The sequence below is a fragment of the Boleophthalmus pectinirostris genome, unplaced genomic scaffold (genome assembly GCF_026225935.1).
Source record: "Boleophthalmus pectinirostris isolate CB_2022bp ecotype Guang Dong unplaced genomic scaffold, ASM2622593v1 HiC_scaffold_2, whole genome shotgun sequence".
NCBI classification, from domain to species: domain Eukaryota; kingdom Metazoa; phylum Chordata; class Actinopteri; order Gobiiformes; family Gobiidae; genus Boleophthalmus; species Boleophthalmus pectinirostris.
In genome coordinates, this window is record NW_026571152.1 from 826,360 (window position 1) to 848,825 (window position 22,466).

Sequence of the window (22,466 nt, forward strand, 5' to 3'; positions counted from 1 at the left end):
GATCGATTAAGAAAATGTAATCAAATGCCCATCACTACCCAGCACCCACACATTTACACTGTACATTGCTCTAAACAAGAACCTCACAAATCAACAATGTTTAGTGTGATCAAATTTAAGACATTTTTTGGCATTTCACTCACGACAACTAAGACACCACCAGCCGACTAAAGAACTAAAGAAACAACCAAAACTTCTTACGGTTTACATGACATGTTATTATTAACATGAGAGATTTTTTTTCCCATGTTTTTATATTTGGATTGGACAAAATAACCAAGTGCTGCTGACAGCTGCAAACATTCTCGCAGACAAAGTAGATCAAGTGTCTTGCCCAAGGATACAGCAACAGTCCAGCACACGTACAGCGCCTACTTGACCATTTTCCCATAAAACACCTTTATTTAATTTGAATGTATGCACAACCCATGGACGTCTTCATTGGGAAAAAAAAAAATGGCAAAGACAAATCTGTGTTTCATGAATGCTGAACTAGTGTTAACAAAATGTTCTTTCCAATCACAGTAATTTTATTTCTAATTATGTAGCAAAATAGATTCTGCTTCTAATACTGTTGTCCTGATTAAAAAGACCTCTAAAAAGAGACAGACAAGTGAAGCTGGTAACACAAGGAACATCCAGACATAATGAAAACACAAACTTGTATATTTGTACATATTCAGTGACTAAAAGAAAAAAGAAGTTTGCAGAGTTTGACAGTGGCCTATAATGACTCTTTGAGAATATTACTGAAAGTGCCGAGGTTCTGTAGCGCCAGTGAAATGTTTGTAGATTGTGGTGAGACCCTGTGTCATCACAATCAGATGTTGTATTTATTCATTTATGTGTAGAGCCGTGAAGCTGAGCAATCAAATCATTTGCGCTCTAGTGTGTCTGAGAGGAGCTCTGTCAGATTCTCCTCTGAGCTGTGGAGACACTGGCTGCTCTTGTCTGTTAACATTATAACATGCACTGGATTTAACTTTTTTATTCTTCTATTTTCTTTTTAATACTACAAACCAGATATTACGTGTTCTTAATAAAGACTGAATTGAATTGAATAAAACGAAGTCAGCTAAAACTACAGGCAGACTGTGGGTAGTTTGAAACATTATTCAGACACTAATGAACAGGTATGGAAGGTAATTTGTTCCATCAGATTTTGAATTTTAAATACTATTGAATTTCTCACTTAAAATGTTTTAACTCTGAAAAAAGATGTTTGAATTATTTTTATTCTGAATTTTAGTTGCTGAAATTTGAAGTTTACTTGCATGTACTATGTTTTAAATTCATAATTTTAAAAATCACCACAGATATTTTCAAGCCCTGAAATTCAACAGGCGAAATTCAGAGTTTAAAATTCGCAGTGAAAAAGTAGACAGCAAAGATCCAAGATGCCAAGAAGCAATCGATCATGTGTGAGCGAGGAGGACAGAGGCTGCTTCCTATAGCTGGGTTTCACATGACGTCACAGGGCTACGTTTGTCAGCACGCAAAATCAGATGGAGGGCAGGAAGGGAACTGACTGGAGGAAAATGCCCATGTGTTATGTAGTTTACGGCTGTGCCAATCGTTCTAACCGAGAGAAGGAAAAGTTATTTTTTTAGAGTACCGAATATAGTCATCCACAAAGGTCAGAAATGGGAAAAGCTGACAGAACAACGCCGTAAAAAGTGGATTACAAACCTGTTTGTGGTCGGGAGGAGCAGAATTCGCTAATGCTTGTGTCTGCAGTGACCATTTCATCAAAGTTTTGTTACAAAGCTAAATTGTTTTTTGTGGTTTATCTAAACATAAACGAGTCATTAACGACTAACGGCAAACGACGTTTGTTGACATTAAATAGTTCAGATAGAGGTTACTGCCGATACACTGCAGTTTTTCCCATAACATCTATACACATAAAATAAGAGAAACACTCACCCCGGCCAAGACCAAACCATAATCATCATTTAGGCGTTTTGCACTGAGGCTGAGGACCCATCCACTGACAAAAAAAGTGATATGCCTCCAAACTTTTGTACACCTTCATCTGTTGTCTGGTGTAGAACGATGTCTGAAGAGCTAAATAGTTCGTGATATCCTCTGTTTGTCTTCACTTCCTGCCCTCCACCTGAAATTCGCGCATCATCGTGATCACGTGACTGAAACCCTCCTATTGGCTGTTCTCATCTGAGGGCGGGGTTTCATGAAAAAAATCAAAGAGATGAGGTTTTCATGAGGCTAATTCTGACTGATCAGATCACCGTCACAGCATTTCCCATTTCTTACTAAGTTAGATCACTTTGGATCGATTGCTTAGGCCTTGACATCCTAGATCTTTCCTGTGAATTTTTTTGTTGCGAATTTTACACTCTTGAATTTTGACTGCTGAATTTAAAGGCTTGAAAATATTTGTGCTGAATAATAAACACTTTGAAAATGTACATTTCAAATTTCAGCAACTAAAATTCATAATAAAAACAATTTCAGAGTTTAAAAATTCAAAGTGAGAAATTCAACATTCAATCTGATGAAACAAATTATCTTCCATAAACAGGCTCCATACTCAATAATGAGTCTGATACAACTGTAATAACAGAAAAAGACAACAGAGTCATTTTCAATGCAAAATAATACTTTCTTAATAATAAGAATAAGAATTTCCTAACACTTTTTCTGCATAAATAGCAGTTTTTGCAGGTGTAGTCTTGTGGGTCAAATACAGAAGAATTTTGAGAGTTTTTGCCACGCACCCTTTTCAGTCAATCAGCAGTACATGTCTTTAGTCCAACAGGAATTTTTTTAGTCGATTATAGAGCTGGACGTTAAAGAAACAAGCAGGAAAACTGTGTCACGAACAGGCGCCTCCTCCGAGCAGTAGTGACTTAAGGAGGGGGTCTTCAGTTTGTGTTTGGAGGAAAAGGCTAAAGGACGCTCACTAAATGTCAAAGTGCGACCGAGGACACACTTCTGATATGAGAACTTTTACAAATCTAATATGGTCCTGAAGCATCGCTGAGAATTTCAAACAGATTTATACAGCCTTGGAATAAACAACAGAGAACATAAGATGCAAAGGTGGAATAGAAAAGGATATAAGGCTGGTATTTTGGTTAACAGTAAAACCTTTTATACACAGAGACATTGTGACTTTTAATCTTCAAATCAAACTTTATTTATAGAGCGCTTTTCATACAAAAATCCAACACAAATCGCTTTAAGAACTATTAACTTGATATAATGGTTTCCCCGTCTTCATGAACTCACTCAAAGTTGTATTTTGACTGATTCATGTATGTGTTAGTAATCTTTACTCTCCCACGTACAAGATCCAGGGTTGTAATCAACTAAAGAAATTCTTTTGCGACTAAAGACATGTCCTATGCATCAACTGGTCAGCTAAAGAGGGCGTGGCATTAGAAGAAGCTCTCAAAACTCAAATTCTAATGATCCACCCACATTTGACACAAAGAACACTGGCAAGTCTAGAAAGTATTAGTAAGCTCTGAGTAAAAAGGCGGATTTTATTTGTAGTTCACTCCCAAATCTAAAGTAAGATTATAAAGTAATATTTGAGTGGTAAAGGGTTGAATAAATCACTTTTATGGTTGATAATTGGTTCATTCTGCAATGTATTTGTTGCAGCTCTGGCCTTTTAATGATGCTGAGTTTAAAACTGGTTTACTGGGATTATCCTGCTTTGAGTCAGTTGCATAAAGTAGATTCAACACTATTGTTCACTGCTTCAAACATTTCTGAACATTTTTTAAACACATCTAACCCTAACCCAAACCCTAAATCCTCAAAATGTTGCCTAGATACACTGTAAAAACACTAATATGCAGCAAGTTCGGTTTTGTTGTTAAGTTCAAAGAGTCACAAATAACAGAATATCATTTGGCTTGCCAGTTTAACAATGCGGAAATCCAGCTGGTTTCAACCTAAAAAGCCTCTTTCTGATCTGGTCACTCCCTGTCCCCCAGCAACACATTTAAACATCTCCATTCTACCTCTGCAGCCTCTCCTTCCTGTTACTGTGCATGGATATTTTTTACAATCACACAAAATCATCAGGTGACCAATAAAGAAAATTGGTTGACTAAGACCTCATTTACAGATTAATCGACTGAGAAATGACAGCCCTAAAACTACTCCGATTATATTGTTACTTAATGCCACACTGTGGAATACTCCAGACAAGGCAATGCCATCTCTCTTGAGTCAGACTCCCATGAGAAAAGTTAGAAAGTGCATCTTTAATTTCCTAAACTTTAGAGAATTGTAATAATTTAACAACCAAAAAGACAGCGTTCCTCCAAAGTCTGAGCTCCAAACTGCATGCTTGTAAAGAGGATTGGCTGAGGAGCTCACTCCAGGCCAAGCTGATCACTGACGACTAAAAATGGCTAAATCTCAAAAAAAGTGATTAATTGCACAGCTTTCTGTCAAAACATTTAAGATTCTAACCAATCTTTGTAACCTGACATGCACCAGCTTAAAAAGTTTCAACATTTTCTCTAGAACCTTTGATGGGCCATGTAATCTTTTAAACCTTTATGGGGAAATGTTGATTTTCCTCTGTCCTGTTAGACCAGGCCATAACCTTACCCGATCAGCCAAAACTAAGGCGATCAGTGTTCAGTATCTGTGTGGACAAAGAAGCCGGACCACTGCCCACGCACAAACGAGGCAATCTCCTGAAGCAGAACATTACACAAACTTTTACACTGAGAAAAAGGGACAGGTCTACTAGAGTTATCAAAAGCATCAGAAATCAGATACTAAAACTAGTAGGATGTAAAAATAACCAAAACAGAGACAGAGATACTTGATCCTGAGGGAAATTCAAGTTTTGCTGCAGTAAACTGTTGCAGTTGATGTTGCTGACATTTGTACTGTGCGTGTCAGTGTCCTTTGTGTCTCAGTCAAACGTCTCAGGTCAGTGTAACAGGAGGACTGGTCAGGGAGGGTCAGCAGATCCTATGAAAGAGCCAAAAGTGTCCCTCCGCTGTGTCCTGCAGAATCACTGCAGTGTCCAGGGGGAACCAGAGGAACACAACAGCAAAGGCCTTGTTCTTACTCCATTGGGAAATGGTTCATTCCCTCCAAGTGTTTCCTCTGGAAGATCTTCTGCCACGTTTGCTGCCACATGGAGTAAAAAGCTTGTAGCATCTCAAATGTCCACAGCTACCTCCTCAACAAGTTCCTTAGATCTGTGCCCTTGCACTGTCTCCCTGGAGACAAGAAACAACATTTCACACAGTCCAACTGTCCCTTACTGTCCTTTGAGCTGCACATGCTGCACTTCTGTAAAAAACTGAGATCAAAAAACAAAGTTTCAAAAACTGTGCAGTGTGTGAGTCTGGTCACCACAAAAACTGCCTACCACTCCCTTGCCATGGGGACAAAAAAAAGATATTGTGACATTGTATCATCAAATGTCTCACAATAATATTGTGGACCATCACAATACACTGAATCACATCTCTTTGCTTAAATCCATTGTTATGGTGAACCCAACAGCTAAAAACCAGAGGAAACTACATAGACCATGATCCTTTGTTGAGGTTAAATGCAGACTACATGAAAAAATAACAGTTATTACACACTTTTACTTCAGAGTCTGGTTCTGGTCAAGGACTTGTGAAAATATCATACCGAGAGATCTGGATATCGTTATGTCGCTAGTATCAATCCTAAAAAGGTCCCGATGGAAATGAGCCTTTTCTGAATGTCTGTAGAATGATGTTGAGCTGTATGAGAACAAGTGTCAGAGCACATAGACTAATACACACACATGGACCAACATGAACTTACTGCACCACTGAGGACTACACACATATAAACCACACGGGAATACAAAAGAAAGTACAACCATTTAATGTGGAAAATCACATTCTATTGTCTAAATAAAGATTGTTTTTTGTTTTGTTTGTATCATTGTGGTATCATGGTCTCACAAACTGTATCGAGTCTATTAGAGTCCCTTAGTGAAGGGCCTGAGCTCAGAACCATTAGTTTGTTTCGATGAGTCTGTACTTCTTGTATAAGGGGAAACTTTCGTGAATCATTTATTTGCAAAATCCATCCATAGAAAGGTCCATAGAGATGCACTGCCTAAACAATATTTAAAAAGTGAACAAAGAGCTGTACCACTATTGACAAAAGAATCATTCTGTTCATTATTCCAGTGATTATTTGCATAGATAGCGAGTGCAGCGCCTCTGTGTCTTAATGACGGTTTAATGATTCTAACACTGCTCTGCATATTTACAATAGTCATTTTACTGTGGTTAATTAGTCGTGAACAGTATGCACTCATTACAAACAAGAACTCCCATGCAGTGAGATCATATTTGAGTTAAAAAGATGCTTGTGGGTATAATGTATAATATGTTGAAAACAGTTTATTTGTTTTAATTTCGTGTTTCTAGCTTCATTTACGCCCAGCAGTCTCTCAGTGGGATTTCATTATGCTTATCACATATTCAATGTTATTTTTTCCATTTGAGTTAACTAGGCCTGTTGTTTAATGACATTAGTGCTAAATATTTCTGTGAAATACAGGAACTCAACAGGTTGGGTTCCCATGACATTACAAGACCCTAGTTTCAAAGTCCTGTATTATGCAAAACTATATTATAATGTCAAAAACCGAGCTGGAGTTGTGTTTTGTTTCATTCACACATGCTTGAGTAATCCTTTATTTTTAGTCTGTCTACATCTCTAAAGCTCAAAATGCTCTGTTTCACTTTGTGATGTCACGTAGTGATAGTTTTCAAGTTAATAGCTCCTTTTACCTTACCCTAGTTCAGTAGAGATTGGAAATTCCAGAGCTAAAATGTTTCAAATGATTCTAATGAAGGTGTGGAGTTTAAATACACAGTGGTGTTCACCCTGTATTACCACATGACATCACAAGGTTTGATTTTGAGCATTTTGAGCTTTGAAAATGTAGACAGATTTCTGAAACGAATTTCTGAATGAAACAAGAGCTCAGCCTAAATGTGCAGAGTTTGTGTGTTTAACAAGTGGGAATGAAACAAAAGTCCAGGAAACGACGTTAGAACACAGAACAGAACAAATGAAGCTCAGGACAGAATTCTTTGGTACAATCTGGATTTTAACTGTCACAGTGCAGATGTTCTGACAAGCATTAGGACTGCAATTAGACTTATTTACATTTTAAGCCTGTCCAGAATAAGTGACAAAAAGACGTCTTTGTACAGACCTAAACTACAGAGTTAGCACATATTTTGTTGTTGAAATTATGGTACTTAAAAATGTGCAGCCTTTGCGATTTGCTAATTGTGATTTAGATTTAATTGCATTTAATCTTGCAATTAACAATCTTGTTTAATAAGAAAGAGTAAATTGGTGGGAGCAGTTAAATGCCTTCTTATTAGAGCGCGGCCCGTGTTCAGACAGGAGTCCAGCCTGCTCTCCCCCCGGGGCTAATGGGCAGTTTGGCCTCAGACTGATGGAGCCATTATCCGGAGGGTTCACACAGAGACCGGCTCGGAGCATCTGACATGAAGGCCCAGACACAAGTCGTGAGGCGTGGGGGCTGAAAACGGCAGCGCTTCGAGTCAATAACGCGTCACTAAACGTCGCTTATGGAGGAGGCCAGTTACAGCTGAGCAGGAGACGCGCGTGTGTGTGTCCGATATGAAGAAGGAGCAGAAAAACTCTCCTATATGACCACAAGTGAGACCATGTTCTGAAATACTTGGGATTTTTGCTTTAGATTAACTGAAGGACATATCCTGTAATCAGTGTTGGGGAGTAACAGATTACATGTACTGGCGTTACATAATCAGAGTACAAATTATGAGTAACTGTATTCAGTTTCAGTTACTGTTTCAGTGAGTGGTAATTGGATTACAGTTACTTGAAATAAATGGATTACATGGCGGTATGTTCCTGTTTTCACATTTTGGACTAAACCAGGTCAAAACCAGGGCTAAACTAGGACTAAACCAGGTCAAAACTAGGACTAAACCAGATCTAAACCAGGTCTAAACCAGGACTAAACCTCAAAACCAGGTCTAAACCAGGGACTAAACCAGGACTAAACCAGGACTAAACCAGGTCTAAACCAGGTCTAAAAAAACCAGGACTAAACCAGGACTAAACCAGGACAAAACCAGGAGGACTAAACCAGGTCTAAACCAGGTACTAAAACCAGGACTAAACCAGGACTTCAAAACTAGGACTAAAACCAGGACTAGGTCAAAAACTAGGACTAAACCAGGTCTAAACCCAGGACTAAACCAGGACCTAAACTAAAACCAGGACTAAACCAGGACTAAACCAGGTCTAAACCAGGACTAAACCAGGACTAAACCGGGTCTAAACCAGGTCTAAAACAGGACTAAATCATGCTGCGCGGACCGTGTCTCCTCCTTTTCTATCAATAATATTTTTAATTAGGTTGAGTAAAGTAGAGTCTTTGCTTCTCTACAGCAAGTCAAGTAATCCAAAGTATTCAGATTACGTTACTCACTTTAAGTAATTTAATGGATTACGTTACAAACTACATTTTGGGGTATGTAATCTGTAATCTGTAGGGGAATACATTTTAAAAGTAACCCTCCCAACACTGCTTGTAACTTTTTGGTTACAAATCCATCACCCGCTTGTTTCTATGGAGATGTCACTGCTCTGGCTGAAATGTTCCAGAGTCTAACATTAAACAGCTCAACCTTACATTTATTCAACTACAGGTGGTTTTATAGCTCAAAAATAGAGATAAAAAACAGGCATCGTGACTGTGGGCGGGGTCACCTCTCCACAGATCCATACTGTGAAACACTCCAGATGAAGCAATAACACCTCCATGGAGAAAAGCATCTGACCCTCCTCCAGAAAAGTTACAGAATGCACCTTTAAGAGAGGAGATACAGCATTTGAGTGAAAATAAAAACACTTGCTCTATGCTGTGTCTTCACTCTTTGTAGAGAAAGAGTGAACATGAACATTTGGATCAGACTGTATGAATAAATCCTGTGCATGTGTCATCCAGTAACCATGTCCAATCCTGTAATAGAATGTGAATCATACCTGAAACATTTATTGTTTATTTTGCCCATATGCAGCTCTGTGCATCTCCAGTCAGAGCCACTTACTGTACAGAATAGTTTAATACACAGAAGTCACATCAGCTGATTTCTATTCTTGTCCATAGGCTGTGGCACAGTCATACACACACACTCTATTTTATTTATTTATTTTAGCCTTTTATATTTTTGCTCTACTTGTTCGATGTTGTATTCTTTTTAAAGATCCTACTTTACACAAAATTGACTCTTGTGAGCTTATAGCCATGTTATAATACCTCCTCAAAAACAGACCTTGAGTTGTGTTTTGTTTCATTCACATCTTTGAGTAATCCTATATTATTAATCTGTCTACATCTCCAAAGCTCAAAATGCTTGTTTTCCATTTTACTCAGCCTGTATATGCAGAGTTCATGGGAATTAAAGAAAACACAACTCCAGATTATATAATATGATATAATATAATAACAGAAAATAGAAGAACATATCATAATTTGGGCCTTGTAAGAGTTATTTATCTTCTCTGATCATTAGTTTTTTCTCATAATAATTCATAACACCATAATGACAGAAGTGTACTTTAGTTAGGGAATGTACAAAATAAAGTCTAGTTTGAGGTCATTTAGAAGAATGAATGAGGAAAACCACAGTATCTGAAGAAACCCACCTAAACACAAGGAGAACATGCATACTCCACACGGGAAGGACCGTCATCTGAGAATAAAATCACAAACCTCACTGCTGAGAAGAAAGTTTAGTCAAAAAGAACACGTCTGAAGATGAAACACAAAAGCTTCAGTAGAGCTGTTTGAGATCTGAGCAGGAGCATCTGTTCAGTCCCAGACAGACCAGGGGTTTGTGGATGGATGCTCTGTCTCTCTCACAAACACACACACACAATCACACACACACACCACACACACACACACACCACACCATCGCGCACGCGCGCACACACATACACACACACACACACAAAAACGCTTACTCTCCTCAGTGAAGCAGACAAACGCCTCTCCACACGTTCTTCCTTCACTCTTTCTCTCCCCCGCTCTCTCACACTTTTACTCATCACTGAAACAGGAAAACTCCTCTCCACACATCCTCCCATCACACTCCTTCTTACTCTTTGTCTCTCTTTCTCTTTCCCTCCCATCTCTTTCTCTCCCCCTCATTGCTCCCTCCCTCTCTCTCTGTCTCTCTTGTTCCTCTCTAGCTCTCTGCCCCCTCCAACTCTCTGTCCCCCCTCTCTCTACTCTTCCTCCTTCCTTCTCTCTATCCTTCCTCCTTTGCTCTCCCTCTCCTTCCCTTCCCCCCATGGGCCTCATCTGTTAAAGCCTGTGTTTGTCTGCAGTTGTCCGTCATGTTTCAGACCAGTGGAGCAGGCCCAGCTCCGGCCCCAGAGACAGGTGCAAAAAGATCCTGACAAAAACCACACACCTGGAAAACAGCATTAGTCACAGAGCTCCAGTGCCCTCTGCGAGACTTTCAGAGGAGTCACTCTTTTCCTTTTAACACAGGAGACAATGGTTGACAGCAGCTTGAAAGGTCCTTTATTACACAAAATGGACTCTAGTGAGCTTTAAGCCATGTTATAATGTTGTTTTTCCCTGAAAAACACACCTGGATTAGTGTTTTGTTTCATTCAATCCTCTATTATTAGTCCATCTACATCTGGTTTTTCAAGTTCAAACAACCTTTACCTTTAGTCCAGGAGAGGTTGGTAATTCTAGGAATTAAATTATCCAAATTATTCTAGTGAAGGTGTGTGGAGCTTAAAAACACAGTGAAGCACTTTCTGTATTACCACATGACATCACAAAGTGGGACAGAGTGTTTTCTGTTTGAGAGAAGAAGTTAGCCTAAATGTGCAGGGTCTGTGTGTTAAATAAGTGAATGAAACAAAACACAAGTCCAGGTGTGGTTTAGTTGTAGAAACAACACACATAAGAACATAGTGTAATATAGTCCCTTTAAAAGATAAAATAATAGGCTACAGGACACATTTGAATCAATGAATGCTCTTTTGAAGTTAGAATATTATTACAATAAAGTGGAAAAGGTAAACTCTCATTTCTTTCTGTTCATTGTCACTCTGATTCCCCACATCAGGTCTGGTGGTTTACAGGTCATTTCATTTCCTCTCAAACTTCCACAGATCAGGTGAGAATGTGCTTCTGCTGCATGTGAACATGGACAGTGTTCATACATGAACTGTGTTTGTGCATCGGCTTTACACTGTTGTTTAGGCCTAGACAGATCCTGAAAATCCCTGTGACTCTACCAACCGCTCCCAGATGAACAGAATAAAACACAAGGCTGCGTGCACAAACACGCTGCAAACCGCATGAGAAGTTACACTGGAATTAAGGATGGATTAGATTCAAACTAAATGGGCATTTTCAGCACATTATATTTTCAAACAATGTTATTGACAAACACTATAACTTAATGAAACAACGAAAACCTCTTTTACTGCTGCACTAAATACAAGCGTAAAAAAAACAACAACACAGATTTCTGAAACTTGAAGCGGCGCATCGCTGCATCTCCAGCTCTGTCCTTTCACCCCTCAGTCTGACACCTCTGACCCGCAGCTAACAATCACAGCCTCTTTCAAAACTCTAAAACTCCAAAACTCAAACCAGTCAAGCACCAAGCAAAAACTTAATAACCGCAACACGATCACACACATAAAATATACCATGCATGACTCTCTTATCCCGCTGCACAACGCAGAAATATGGAGAAAATAACAAAAGCTAACACACGCTTACCTCCAACGTGCGCCACTCGCTTCCTGTTATGGTTCTACGTCACTGATGACGCGGTTCCGCTGGGTCCTAAACTCCGCCCACACTTGTTTATTTCTTTTCACAGACGAGCACGTTCAAAATGTTAATAATAATAATAATAATAATAATAATAATAATAATAATAATAAATAAATACTACTACTACTACTACTAATAATAATAATAATAATAATCGACTTTTAAAAATGTTGTATTTTCTTTTTATCATATCTAGACATTGCATGAGAGTCTGACTGCAGATCTGCTCCCAGAGGACTGTACTGCACAGACTTCCACCAGGATGTTCCTCCACCCACATGTCCCTCAACATTTACATGACTTCACAATATAAACCATGTAATTACTTAATGAAACTTTCTATCAGCTGGTGCCTTAGTCTCATTAAACGTGATAAAACTAATTTCAAATGGTTAGAGAAAAGCAATTCAAAGACATTTAACAGATTTCATTTTTAGTTTGAAATGAAATTGGCCCATGTAATTAGCAGCTGAAGACAAGGCAAGTTTATTTGTATAGTACAGTTCATACACAAAGTAATTCAAAGTGCTTTACAGAATAAGAAATACATTAAAATGACAATACAAACAAATCAAAACATAGATAATCATCATAAAATTAAAAAAAGAGAGAGAGAGACATTAAATGAGAGAGAAGAGTGCGGAATAAAAAATGAAAACCTTTCAGTCACATGCAGCAAAACAGAACTGTTTTGAGTCTGGATTTAAACAGAGTCTCAGTTGAGTCTGTCTCACATCTTCAAGAAGACTGTTCCAGGTTTTAGCTGCGTGAATCTGAAAAGTTGACTCCAGGTGTTTAGTCCTGAATCTGGGCACCAGCAGGAGGCCGGTCCCTGAGCTCCTGAGAGTGTGAGATGGTTCATATGACACTAACATGTCACAGATGGACTTTGGTGCTCGGCCATAGAGAGACTTGTACAAGCAGAGCTGCTTTAAACTCTATTCTCTGAGCCACAGGAGCCAGTGCAGAGATCTGAGACCAGGACGCATGTGCTCTGACTTCCTGGTTCAAGTCAGGACCCCAGCTGCAGCGTTCTGGATGTACACCAGCGTCTCACAGCTCATTTGGAGAGGCCACTGAGAGGCTGTTACAGTAGTCTAACCTACTCGAGACAAACACATAGATAAGTCTCTGTCTATTTTTTAGAAACTCTACCTTTGAATTTTGCTCTGTTTTTAGATGGTAAAAGGCTGTGGATGTTCTTGATTTGATGTAACTGTAAAGGTGAAAGCTGAAGGTCCTTAGATTCTTATGAACGTTTCCCTGAAAAACAGACCTGGAGTTGTGATTTGTTTCATTAACATGTTTGAATCATCCTTTATTATTAGTCTGTCTACATCTCTAAAGCTCAAATGCACGTTGTCACAAATAAAACAACAACAAAACTGATATTTACCTATGAGCATAGGCCTGCAGAGACCAGGCCTGGCTCTTCTGGGTGCAGGTCTGCAGTAGTCCAGATCGCTCTCTCTCCTTTGCCATAATTTAATAAATAGGCCTTTAACTAAAAATAGCCTGTTGTTTTTCTGCTCTCTTTTTAATGAACAGGCCCAACAGTTCTGCTAATTCTCCTACATTTATTTCTACATTTTCATTTTGGTTAAAATTTTTTAGTCTAAAACCACTTCCACTTCTAGTTCGATTAAATTTCACAGCAGTGTTTGATTTAACCATCGAAAAGTAGTCTACCAAAAGCTTTTAACCAATCAAAACAGGCCTATCCACTCAATTACTTTGTATTACTACCACAGTACACCATGTTCTACCAAAACAGATTTTATTTCAGCTTGTAGCATATTTCTTTATAGATAACCACCCGGGCTTTTCCTTTTGGGCTTAATTAGAGGAGCTGTAGTAGTTGTGATGTGAGCAGGCTGCAGACCGGCCTTTCAGGACATGGACAATTGCACAAAGAAACTACAGTAAAAACCCTCATAGAGAAGAAGTGTGGTTTGATGATTTGAGTTCAGTCTGAAGAACAATACAAACATCTGACTGGGACTTTATCACAAAAACACAGAAATGTGAGGGGATTATAGCAGGGCAATTCTGTTTGAACAGAGCTAATTAGAAAAATATTCATAATTAGGGTTTATTTGGTAAAGAACGGGAATTTTTGGGACCTTTGTTGAAACTATATTGTGAATTCTTTTAAAGACGTTGTAATAAGTTGTTGATGATTTTCAGGTTTTAGAATGTGAGCCAGTTTTCTCTGTTGATTACACATCCACATAAGAAATATCTAAAAAACAAATAACTAGTTTCCTCAGTTTGAGGATGATGAGTGCTCTACAATTTAAAACATCTTTTGAATGGGAAACAAATCCTCAAAATGTTGCATAAAACATGAAGCTGAAACTCTGTCCCCATCTATAATAAATATGGCTGGCCTATAGAATGTTGTGTTGTCATCTGAACCATTGACTGTATACATAAATGGACGTAACTAATGCGGTAGCCACTAAGTTCCAAACAGGAAGTGAGCATGGACACTCTTCTGGCTCCATTAACTCTGGTTCCAAATCACATAAAAAACTGTTGCCCCTCTTTCTGTAACTGTTGCAGTGAACCTCATCATTTTGGTTTTAAAATGTTCTATTAAGCCTCTCTACATGATCCTGGTGTTTTTATTTTGCTGTTTTATCCATAAATAAATTCCTATTCCTAACAAGAAATTTGGCTCCAACTTTGCCCTTATAGCTGCTAGCCTCGGTGAGGTTCATTTGACTGAAGCTGAATGCTGTGGGTGATGTAACACTTCCTTAGTCCACTTATACACTCTGTGACCTCTTTCTATTAGTGGAGCTCAACCAAAATAATTCACTTTTATGGTACAAGCATGAAATTTTGCCAGATTACCAACATGGCCAGGACTAATATTTCTGAATATGGAACCAAGTCTGATTTAACTCTAAAGCTGAGAACTGCACTGTCACAAAACAGACTACATGAAACGAGGCTGGCTTTTTTTTTTTTTACTAAACTCCAAAGCATTAAGGAGGTCATGTGACCATTTTCCTCGATAATGTAAGGGTTGTGTGGGTTCCAACCTGGAACCAACCTGTGCACTGCTTGGATTGATTACAAGAAAGTCTCTGACTCAATGCCACACACATGGATCACTGAGTTGCGGCTGTACAATATCAACAGGACTCTAAGGGCCTTCATTGCAAACTCGATGCAGTTGTGGAAAACCACCCTTGAAGCCAATGGGAAGCCACTTGCACAAGTGTCCATCAAATGGGGTCTGAACGCCCTCAGTCAAATCATCAACTGCACTGGCTGTGAATACCGACTCAGAAATGGGGCCACCATCAGTCACCTCCTCTGCATGGATGACTTCAAGCTGTATGCTAAGAGCGAGACATCGACTCACTGATCCACACCACCAGGATCTACAGCACAGACACTGGGATGTCATTTGAGAAATGTAGTAGGATGGTGACAAAGAGAGGGAAGGTAGTCCACACAGAGGGGGTGTCACTCCCAGAGGGAACAATAGCAGACGTTGAGGACAGTTACAAGTACCTCGGTATCCCACAAGCAAATGGCTCCTCGAAGAGGCAACAAGGAAAGCGGCTACAGCAAAATACATGCAAAGAGTGAGGCAAGTCCTTAGAAGCAGCTCAATGGCAAGAACAAGGTGCAGGCAATAAACAGCTACGCCCTGCCAGTGATCAGATACCCTGCAGGAATCATGCACTGGCCAAAGGAGGAGATACAGACCACAGATGTTAAGACACGAAAGCTTCTGACCATGCATGGAGGGTTCCATCCCAAATCCAGCACCCTGAGACTGTACAAAAGCCGGAAGGAAGGAGGCCGAGGACTAGTGAGTGTGGGAACCACTGTCCAGGATGAAACATCCAAGCTCCTTGAGTACATCAAGGACAAGGCCCCGACAGATGAGGTGCTCAGAGAATGTCTCAGACAGTGGAGTCCAGAGGAAGAGGTGCTGGAGGGACCATCATGGCAGGACAAACCCCTACATGGGGTGAACCACCAGAACAGAACTGAAGTGGCTGATATCAAGAAATCCTACCAATGTCTTGAGAGAGCTGGTCTGAAGGACACACAGAGGCACTGATCCTGGCTGCTCAGGAGCAGGCTTGGGCACTCGAGCAATAGGGGCCCAGATCTACCACACTATATATATATATATATATATATATATATATATATATATATATATATATATATATATATATATATATATATATATATATATATATATATATATATATATATATATATATATATATATATATATATATATATATACATATATATACAAACACACACACACACACACACACATATATATATATATATATATATATATATAAAATATATACAATATGTCAATTAGTTTTCAAAAGATGCTAGCTGAATGTATGAATGTGAAATTTGTAGCATCTGTGCCAGGCAAATAAAAATGACAATAATAAATATTAAAATAAAAAATACAAAATCTAAAAAACAACCAAACAACAACAAAAAAATAAACCCTCTTAAACACTTAAGGCTTTCTCCATGGAGATGTTATTGCTGAGAAAGGCCTTGGTTCGGAGAAAACCAAATTCATTTCTAGATAGTACATTTAATGACCTTGTGGTACTAAAATTACTTATTATTAAATCACTTGACTTCCATTGTCCACACTGAAACTCATTATGTGTATTGTCCAGGTGTAGTACTTGTTACAATCTTAAATGGCTTTTTAAAAATACTTATTTCAAAATATGATTCTAAAGAATGAATAAAATAAGTTAAATTAATAGTTAATAGTTTTACATGATTCCATTTAGTAACGACTGTAGTATATTTGCACTATATGTATTTTGTGTTAATGTATGTCTTTATAAGATTCAATTAAAACGAATATATTTTTTATACATATTTTTGCTTGAAAAACTTACTTAAATAAGAATCCATTGTCCAAATGTATTTAGATGTATTGTTATAATCTTAAATGCCTTTTTAAAATCTCTATTTATGTCTGCTTTTTACCACACTGCTCATACTGCTCGTAACCTTCTAACTCTGCCATGAACTGCTGTTTCTCTTTTCTAATACTAAGTATATGATTCTAAATGAGACATAAACTAGGGGGTAGTTTTACACTGTACCAGTTATGCACTATGGGGTTATTTTATTTTGTAAAATCATATAAGAGTAAACAAATACATATTTTTTGCTTGAAAATATACTTACATTGGAGTTTACTGTCCAGACACTGAAGCTCATTGTTTGCATTGTCCAGATTTAGTACAATCTTAAATGACTTCTTTTAAATCTCTCTCTTTATTTCTGCCTATTCACAGTATTTATTCTTGGGTTACATATTGTGTGTATCTTTCTGACTGTGCTATGAAAACAGTATTCTCCTTATTTCCCAGTACCACACCTATGACTCTAAATGAGACATTTTACATTGTACCTAATTATTGATTTTCTGTCATAGTTTGAGTTATTACATGAGGTTCAATTAAAGCAATATTGTTATTTTTGTTTTGTTTTGTTTTTTTTTCTACATATTTTTGGTCGAAAAATGACTTTAAAAAGGTGCGTTGTGTAACTTTTCTGGTGCAGGGTCCATCAAATGCTTGTTTTCATGATGTCTTTGCTTTGTCTGGAATGTTTCACATTTCCATTTAGTATTAAACTTTTATATCATCATGGAGACCAAATGAGACCAAGTTATAGGTCAGATCTGTGGAGAGTCTGTTTTTAAGTAGAGCTACAAAACCTGTAACTGAATAAATGTAAAGTAGAACTGTTTAATGTCGTACTGTGGAACATTCCAGACAAAGCAATGGCATCTCCATAGAAACAATCAGGTGACGGACCCCAGCCAAAAATGTGACATAGTTCATGTGTGATGGAAATTTATATTGTGGAAAGATTTCTCTCTATGTGTCTTTGTGTAAATGAATGTGAGTTCTACCTGAGACTCAGACGAGTCATTAACATGTGTAGAGGTTCATCACACACTGATGTCCCCACACACAGGAAACTGCGTGTGGGGACAGCAGGAAACTGTGTGTTGTCTGACCTGTCCTCACATGTATGTTTATTAGCACCAGCCTCTGAAACAAAAGTCACTCTGCTTTGACATGTATGTGACTTGTATTTAATAAATACTAAGAGCTCCAATGCTCTGGAGTAAAGACTTAGGGAGAGAGTCAGATGCTCTGGGGGGAGATGGATGTTCCACAACACACCTTTATGCACAACACACCTTTATGCTTTATACTGCATTGTCCAGCTGTTGTACAATCTTAAATTATTTTCTTTTTAATCTCTCTATTTCTACCTATTCACAATATCTCTCCATTGTTCTCCATATAGACTGTAGCCTTCTAACGGTGCTATAAATAACCAATAGAAGATTCCTGCTTATTTCAAAGTGCCACATGTATGACTGTGAGAGTCTTGGGTTACTCATATCTGCAGAAGTGGAAGTATTAAAGATAATGTGTGATCATTTAACATCATTTTCCCACAAAAGGCAGTTCAAGCAATAATTTAGCTACCAACCTTGTTTCCATGTTTGTGACATGAGCAGTACTCGGCTCCAGGATTGACTTAGGCTTAGTTCCATATCCACAAAGTGAACAACTGGGCACTTTTTGGTCCCTAACAGCTCCACTATATGACATCACCATAAAAAATTCCATCCTTTGTCTGAAACTCAGCAATATATTAATGTCCTTGCATAACAGGGTGACTTAGCATTTGACCCATCCTTCAAAACTGTTGGGTCACTCTGTTTGGGCAGAGATATCAGAGTCAGGAGTATTTCATTAGAGTAGTACATGTTTCAGACTGAAGTGAAACCTGTAACCCCAGAGACACACAGAGAAGATGCAAACTGCTCTGAAAAATCCTAAAGCCTTCTCTCAGGTTGTCAGCAGGAGCACAAAATGAACTGCTTTACTAATCCTCTTCTCATATGTGGAGAGATCCTTAATAAATTGTGTTTGGTGCAAAGTGAACCATTAGAGGTAAAAGGTTTTCCAGTGAGCTTAAGTGCTCAAGTATTTCTTACTTATAGCAGTCTCCTCCAGAAAGCTCCTGACGTCATGTTCGTGAAGGACTCAGGACTGAGACAACAGCTCTATGTAAATGCACAAATGCAGTGTGAATGTGTTTGATTTTTACATATGGGATAATACACCAGCATGCCAGAGTCCTCTTTTTTAAAAACAACTGATATGTTTAAAGCCACACTGTGGACCATTCCAGGCAAAGAAATAACATCACCATAGAGACAGAAGTGTCGAACTCAGACCAGAAACATTTAACAGTCAGAACCTTCTGTCAATCATTATTTTTGTATATAGCTGAGATATTTTTATTTCCTCTCTCTGCTCTGTTCCACCTTGTGATGTCATGAAGTGGTAGTTTTCAAATGAACAGCTCCTTTTACCTTTAGTTCAGAGACTGGCAACTCCAGGACTGAAATGATCCACATAATTCTAGTGAAAGTTGAAGTTTAAAAACCCAGCAGAGCTTAATGTATTACCACATGACATCACAAGGTGGAACAGAGTGTTTTCTGTTTGAGAGGAGAACTCCAGATATGTTTGTGATGAGGAAACTACATTATACAGACAAATATCATAATAAGAGGCTTTTAAAGAGAAGAGGCGCAGATGTTATGTGAAGCTGAGTGGCTCATGTTTGTGCAGATTCCAGGAAAAGCTCCTGATACTGTAATTATCAGAACGGTTATAGAAGAAAATAGGTCACAGCGCCTGGAAAACAAGAATATAATGGTTACAAACAAGACAGTGAACATGCTCTGGACACAGCACACAACAAGAGAGAACACACTTTGGTTTTTTGAAGAGTTTGGGGCAGATCACTGTGTTTCTAAAGGGCCCATATTACATCTGTATGTCTGGTCTGTGTTCTAGTGGAGTTTCCTCATCACACACACACCTGCACTTGTGTTTTGTTTCATTCACACATGTGTCACACACAAATCCTGCAGATTTAGACTGAATTCTTCTTCAAACAGAAAACACTCAGTTCCACCTTGTGATGTCATGTGGTGATACAGGAAGTGCTCCACTGTGTTTTCAAACTCCTCACATCGTTGCTAGAATCATTTGGATTATTACAGCCCTTGAAATGAATCTCTATTAAACTAAAGGTAAAAAGTTACTTTGAAAACTACTACATGACATCACAAGGTGGAACAGAGCATTTTGAGCTTTGGAGATGTAGACAGACTAATAATAAAATGTTACTCAAACATGTGAATGAAACACAACTCCAGGTCTGTTTTGAGGTTAGAAAAGTATTATAACAAGGCTTAAAGGTCACAAGAACCCACCTGTGTATAGGACCTTTCATTTGTGAATTTGTGGTTATGGTTCCACAATATACCAAAACAAACAAACAAACAAATAAAAGCATATGTTAATATTGGCTGATGCAATAATTCTTCTCTGACTCTCTGGTGGCATCAGCCGACCTGTACGGTGTGGTCTGCTGGAGCAGCAGCATCACAGAGAGGGAGAGGAAGAAGCTGGACAAGATCATCAAGAAGTCCAGCTCTGTCCTGGGCTGTCCTCTGGACTCAGTGCAGGAGGTGGAGGACGGGAAGGTCCTGGCTAAGGTCATCTTTATGCTGGGCCATGAGTCTCACCCCCTGCAGGACGCTCTGTAGCTTCAGTGACTGATTCACCCTCGCTTTGTGAAGGAGAGGTTTTGCAGGTCTTTCCTTCCTGCTGCTGTCAGACTGTACAACAAACACTGTTCACACTGAACATGTGCCATTCAACTATATCTATGTGCAATTAATTTTAAGTCTATTTTAAAATTATTTTTAAGCCATTATTTATTATCTGTTTTATTGCAGGTTACCTTTTTCCTGCTGTTGTTGAATTGTGCATTGCAACACTGGAATTTCCCCACTGTGGAACTAATAAAGGCATATCTTATCTTATCTAATCAATATTGCAAGAAAATGAATATATCCCAACACAAAGATGAACTGTGCTCTTTTTGGAAAATCAAACACACTAAAAGGTTTAATCTTAGTTTTTATTTTAACCAGTAAATTATGTGATTTTGTTCATTTAACTGAAGGCATTGAGACAAAAGGTAAATAAAAAATAATTGCAATAATATCATTTGTTCTTGAATATTGCATATTTTTTTCTCGTGTCACGCTGCCCAAGTTGTGGTTGGAAAAAGTATCCTGGAATTAGAACTATGAGGTTAACATTAGCAAATATGTGTCATTTTCTTCAAAGCAACAGTTCTGTTCTGACTCTTCTGCTTGGCTCTGATTTTCCTCTCAATTTGATTTCAGCGCTCAAATCCTGCAAGAAATATAAATAAAAGAAATAATACAAGTACGTGTCTGTTCAGGTGAAAATAGATGGTGCCCCCTCTGGGAATTTTATAGTGCACATAAATAATACTTTATCACCCCTTTTTATTTCTCTCTTCTTCAGAGAGGAAGCGACAGCGAGAAAGAGAGAGAGACTTTATTCTCCATTTTCCCCTTTCTTTCTTTCTTTCTTTCCTCTCACTTTCTCCTCCCTCACTTGCTCCTCGGTCTCTCTTTCTGTCTGTCACTAATTCCCATCTCTTTTAGTCTCCCTCTCCCTTGTCTATCCTTCCCTCAGTATCTCTCTCGTTCATTCTCTGTTCTTCATCCCCCTCCATATCCTTTTTCTCTCCCTCCCTCTCTATCCATCACTCCTTCCTCTTCTTGTCTTCTTGTCTTCTTGTCTCTCTGTCTGTCTGCAGTGTTCTTCTCTCTAAGGTTTAATTACATGACTTTATCTCACTGTAGAATTCTATCACCAAAACACATCACCAGCACCAGCAGCACCAGCAGCACCAGCAGCACCAGCAGCACCAGCAGCACCCGAGGGAAACCAGTGGGGCCGGTGACACTGGACTGAACCCAAAGACCGTAAACTGTTCACAAAACCTGCAACAAATAAGTCGCCCTTGGCAACTCTGTGCATTTTCTGTGGCACCTCTCTGCAGGACGCACAAAAACACTAAAGGTAAGTGTGTCTCAAATAAATAAATTAATAAATAAATAAAAATAAAAGTTTTCTGCCACATTTTTGTCTCCATGGAGATTTTATTGCTTTTGCTGGAATGTTCTACTGCACTATGGCATTAAACGAATCCAGCCACATGGAGACAAGCAGGCCAAGTTACAGGTCAGATCTGTGGAGAGGCGACACTGCTCACAGTAAGAATGCATGTTTTCCTATGTATTTTTAAATCATAAAAACACCTGTATTTCAAATAGTTTTAATAGACAATCAGACAACTGACCCTCCCCAGAAAAGTTCCACAGAGATCTTTCCCACACAGGAGCGTGAAATACTCTGCAGGACAACGGGACACATATATACACACATATATATACACATACATACACATACATAAACATACATACACATACATAGACATACATACACACACACACACACACACACACACACATATAATATATATATATATATATATATATATATATATAATATATATATATATATATATATATATATATATATATATATATATATATATATATATATATATA

General features: G+C 38.4%; 1 protein-coding gene across 3 annotated transcripts in view; it reads right to left on the reverse strand.

Annotated features, from left to right (window-relative positions):
* immp2l (inner mitochondrial membrane peptidase subunit 2) overlaps positions 1–11,847 on the reverse strand; it is a 122,359-nt gene extending 110,512 nt beyond the window's left edge. For all 3 annotated transcript variants that reach the window (XM_020919151.2, XM_055156027.1, XM_055156026.1), the window contains exon 1: positions 11,822–11,847. The gene's annotated coding sequence lies outside the window, so the exon portion shown is untranslated. The remainder of the gene's footprint in view (positions 1–11,821) is intronic.
* Positions 11,848–22,466: the final 10,619 nt, after the last annotated feature.